Here is a 6,000-nt window from a genome sequence, read left to right on the forward strand (position 1 = left end):
AACACGCTCTCGATCGTAGTTGTGGGGGATCAAATCGCGGTCCTCTCTACCAAGTCCAACACATATCACCACCGAACCAACTAACGATTGATTATTTATGTAACTTTATTTTTTCTTTTTTTATTACAATTAAATTTTATATGCATGGGTCGGGGTCCGAACCCGAACATCCCACTTGTTCAACTTAAAGGTGAAATTTTTAGTCAATAGACTACCTAAAAAAATAAATAATAAATTTATACCAGCTCATTTAGTATTTTCCCTCACTTCTTCATTATTCTTTACTCCATTCTCTTAAATGTGAATGCGCTCGTTGAAGATAAAAATAACTTCTTGAAAATTTGGATATGGTACTTGCTCTGTCTCTATTTATAAGAATTAGTTTGACAAAAAAATTGTCCCTTTTTATAATACATTTTTACAATTATCAATGACATTGATTGTTTTTTTTTTTTTTAAAAAAATTATCCTTATTTACTTTACATATTATTTTGAATATCATTTAATTCTTTTTTATAAGTGGGCACTTTATTAATTATAGGAAAGTCATTGTTAAGGGTAAATATGAAAAATCAATATAATTTGTCAATCAATTTAATATCAAATACTATGATTTGTTAACAAATTTCATATCAAAACAAACTTTCTTAATACTCGTGTTTTGTCAAACTTGTCCTTATTTAAGGACGGAGGAAGTAGTTGTTTGACTTTGAAACATGGCTGAACAAACTTATTGGTAGTACTTGATTTTAATTGATACTAGTTCATTTGCCCGTACATACATATTTATAAGGAAAATGTTAAACAGTGCCTTCGGGGCACTCTTTAAACATTTTAAATAGTAAATTTTTGTTAAAATTTTATAGAAATGTGTGAAGTCAACGCCTCGAAAATTGAAATGTTCCACTTTTTGAGTAAATTATTTTTTAAAATAGAATACTTAAAGAGTGTCCCGGGGGCACTGTTTAGCAAGACCCTTTTTATAATAAGAACAAATTTGTTAGAAAATTTGATAAAAATAAAATAAAAATGGTTTTACGTGTATATATTTTGTTATAAAATTCTTGTAAAAAAAAATTGTTATAAAATTGATTAAAAAAATATTATAAATATTCAATGGGTTACATTTTAAAAGAAAACTTCAATTCTATATAAAAAAACACACAAAAAAAGTGAAAATTTAATTTGGATTACATGCAGAGTATGTTTTGACATTATGTGATGGCAAATAAAAATTCAAGCATGAGAAATACTTTACACTAACTGAAAAAAAATCGATATTTTTACAATTTTGAGATATTTTTCTTGAAATTAGATGACAACTTGTGATGTTTTATATTGCATAGTTATTAGCAATTGTTACTTGGTGTAATGGTGATTGATGCTGAACTCGGTAGGAATAAGCAGTTCAAATTCCCGCAACTGTGATCAGAATGAGACTGGAACCACTTGATGTCATGACTGACTTCCAAACCATATTAGGTGGTCTAGTGGACCAGATAGTGATGGTGAAAACAAAAAAAGTAAATATTGCATAGCTATTTAAAGTTCTATCGAAAGCTTTGTGATGTAAAATTTTCTAACAATTAGTAGAAATGTTAATTAGGGATTTGTAAGGACCTACTTAATAGGATAATACCGAAATTGTTATGTTAAACATTTTTCGTGACTTTCATTTTCAAACTCAAAATTTCATTCAGACTTTCCTTAAATAGAATATATCTCCAAATGAACAAATAAATAAAGGGTCATGCTAACCAGTGCCCCGGGACACTGGTTAAGGAAACCAAAATTAGAAAGTTTTGAAAAGAAAATAACACTTTTTAAACTTTCGAGAAGTTGACTGCACAAATTCCAATGCCAAATTACTATTTTTGCATCCTTAACTAGTGCTCCGGGGGCACTGTTTAGCATTTTCCATAAATAAAATGCAAATGTTGGGGGTAATAAAAAGGCGAAGGATAGTCTAGTTTTGATTTGGTGTGCAAATGTTGATTCAATTTGGAGGGCTAGGAAATCAGTGGTTTTCCATAATGAAGGCTTCAAGTGGGATAAAGTGGTAGAAGAGTATAACATTCGAGCATGGAGATCGAATTCTTCAAGCTAGATTAAAAGACTTTAGCTTCACATTTGAACCCACTTTAATATTATATGTTTTTGAGGTTTAGAGTTGGACTTTACTCCATGTCTTATGTTGTACATATGATGCATATTCGGTTTTATCTTATCTATATATATAAATCCTAGATAGTTGTGGAATTGCTTATCTAAACCCTAATCCACAAACCAATGAAAACCTTTCATTTAGTCACATCATCCACTTACATTCATTTAATGTGGGGTACTAATTGTAATTATTATTATTATTATTGTTGTTGTTTTGGGTTATTATTCATTTTAAATTTTTTTGTTCATTTTATTATTTTGTGTATTTTATTGTTTTTTTTTTCAAAAAAGTTAATGTTTTTGCTTATAACCTTTTGTCCAATCTTTGTAAATATAAGAAGTTGGTCGATTGTCAGGACTACTTTCTAATGTTAGTAAAAAAAATAGATAAAATAAAATTTACTAATGGTTGTTATGCCTTTTATCATATTCGATATTTTAGTAAGAGTTAAGTTGGTTTATCTTTGCTCCAATAAGTTTCAAATTAATATAAATGTCAAATTCGATAATACAGTAGTTTTTTGGTAAAAGATAATGAAGTAGTTTATTCAACTCAGAATTCTCCAATGAGATTTATAATATAAATAAAAACTTATGTTTCAACATCGATTGTTTTCTATGGTCAATTATATGTTGTCATTTTCATAGTTATTTTGAAGAATGGGTTAAAGATATTGCTAATCAATGTTAATGAAGAAGATACCAAAGTAATTTCAAATGTGATATATAAATAAATTTTTTAAATGTATAAACATCTATATATATAATTCCTAGATAGTTGTGCAACCACTAATCTAACCACAGTGTATAAGTATGACCACGAACCGTTTTCATAGTGACATGACAATTTATGGATTACTGACTTATTTTGGTAGATGCAATATGATCCATTGTAATCTTTTTTAAATGTATAAACACATCTTTAATATCTATCTTGTATTTACATCACTTTTTTTTTATTATTATTATTTTGTTGTTGTTGATGTTATTATTATAATTTTCATAATACTTATTGTTTCAATTTATACGAAATGATTTTTCAACATTATAATATAAAGTTCCGCATAACACTCGTGCATCGCACGAGTGTGGGACTAGTTTTCTTAATCTAAGAGTTGGTAAATTATAAAGAATAAAAATACACTTAAGATGAAAGAAAAATAACCGTTTTTTCATTTATCAACCATTGAATTAACAAAATGAAATAAAATGTGAGAGAAAAATTGAAGAGGATCCAAATCCCCGTTGATGTGGTTGATTTGTGTTTGCTGTCGTTGTTGCCAGTTTGTTTTGTTTTTATAGATAATAAAGATGGAAAATGCTAAACAGTGTCCTCGGGGCACTGTTTAAGGAACCAAATATAGTAATATCATATTGAAGTTTGTGCAGTCAACGCCTCGAAAGTATAAACAATGTTATTTTTAATTTTAAAATTTCATTTTTTGGTTTCCTTAACCAGTGTCCCGGGGGCACCGGTTAGCATGACCCAATAAAGATATGGGGATGAAATTGGTAGTAGTAATTGGTAATTGAAAGAAAAATACAAAAGGAATATGAAGAGTTTATATAGGGTGAGAAAATCGTGAATATCACATTTATATGGGGTATAAAGATATGGGGAGTTTTTTGTTTTTGTTTGCACGTGATAATTAATTAGACAGTGGTTTAGGCGGGATGTTAAGCACATTTAGGTGCTTAATTGTACAACTTAGTATCCTATTTTAATATATTAAGGATCACAAATCATGATTTTTGGTAATGAAAATTGTAGAGTAAATGACAAATTTTTAACAATTAATTGTCCTTTTGAAAGAATCAATTACCGAACCATGTGTATTAAAAAATTTAACCAATCAAAATATCAATTTTCATCCATTAAAAATATCAATCCAAATTGTTTTTTTTTTTTTACCATTATATTTGTACAAAATATTCACCGCTGTCCGCGGTTAACTAATTCCTGCCGGTAAACCCGTGGAATACAAAATGAATTCTTCCTTCCAATCAAATTTTCTCTCATAATCACATGTTTAAGGGGGTTAAAATTCTTAAAATCAATTCATTGTTGATACCGATTAATTTGTACATTGTACCAAAAGAAAAACCAAATTGTTTTCATTCATGCCACTACTACTCTAACGAGGGTTCAAGTTGAAGGTCCAATTGTGGAGATTCAAGCTTTAGAACGGACAGGATGAATAGAAAAAAGTAAACCTCACAAGATAATTACATCAATAGTCATCACTTTCAATTGTTTTTTTGTTAGAACACTTTTCAATTGTTTTAAATCGGAGAGATGTGGATATTTAAGTCAAAGTAAAAAGGTGCACTGTACAAACATACACCTTTCAATATTTGAGTGGATGTGTGTTAACATTACTCATACACCTAAGATTTTTATGTAAAAAAAAAATCCTGCTAACATGTGCCTTTAGGAAAAAATAAGTTTTGTATTGGAAAAAACAAGATTTTGATTTTATAAAAGTTGAATGCACAATTTTTGAGATTAATTTTCTATATGAAGTGCCATAAAATGTGCCCTTAAGACACATGTTAGTTTTTTCCAAAAAAAATTATACCGTAAGATTCAAGATATATGGAGACAATTTCATAGAAAAAAAATAGAGAGTACATTTTATTCCCAATACTCATAAGTAAACATTTATATATTAAGATAAAAGATAACCAATACATTATTAGTTACTTATTCCATGAGTAATTACAATTTTCTTTTGAGTCCCAGATTAAACATGGTCCTGATTGATGTATAGACCAATTACAACTTAAACAATCAGATTCTTCTTGTTTGTATATATCATACCAATGCAACTCATTATTCCATTGAAATGAACAAAAGAATAGTGTTCCACCCCAAATTTTTTTTCCAAAAGTCCAATTAAAACTCTCACCATGATGAAGAAGACGAGCTCCAAGATCATCATCTTTAGATTTGCAATGAACGGTTAAGTCCAAATTTCCTGACAAAGAGTTGGTGATAGTTACCGTAACTTTATCATGCAAAAATGAATTTGTATGCACTCCGAGAACATCGTGTGCTGATAACAACGAAATCACACAAATCAATAGAAATTTTTGGATTAATAGAGACATTGCACCTCCAATTAATATTTTCTTTCAAAGTGAATAATCTTTGTTAGAAGAGTAGCATATATATATTTATAGGAGATAATCAATTTACGATCAAATTATTAATAGTACCTACCTTCCATATACGAGATAATCCATTTCCTTTAATTTCATTAATGTCAAATTATTTCCATTACAAACAATTGAATACCTATTGTTGAGTTTTAAATTGATTAACCATTTTTCGTCAAAAAATAAAATAAAAATTGATTAACCATTTGTTCCTTGACTTTCTTTGAAATTTATATTCCTTCCTTTTTAAAATTCGTTCACGCATATTCTAATGGCTGAAGGAATTAAGTTGATTTTCACTTGCAATTCAATTCTCATAAAATGCAATGAATTTCATTTACTACATTTGATTTGCTCCCATTTCACATAATTCCCTTTTCCTAGTTTTTTCAAATGATAATTCAGCCAATTTTATTACACATGTTTTTTCCTTAATAGCCAATCAATTCCAATAAAGTTTCTTTTCTCCCTCCTCCATTCTAGAAGGTGGTACTCTCAATCCTGATTTATAAGTAAAATTTTACTTTTGAGATTCACTCAATAATGGATGTATTTGGTCTATAATATAGGCCAGATACATTAGTTGTTTTTAATGAATCTGAAAAGATGACTTTTGCTTATAATTAAGGATGGAGGAAACACACATTAACCTTCCTCTATGATACAAATCTTGGG

This window comes from Trifolium pratense, linkage group LG1 (genome assembly GCF_020283565.1).
Source record: "Trifolium pratense cultivar HEN17-A07 linkage group LG1, ARS_RC_1.1, whole genome shotgun sequence".
Lineage (NCBI taxonomy): Eukaryota > Viridiplantae > Streptophyta > Magnoliopsida > Fabales > Fabaceae > Trifolium > Trifolium pratense.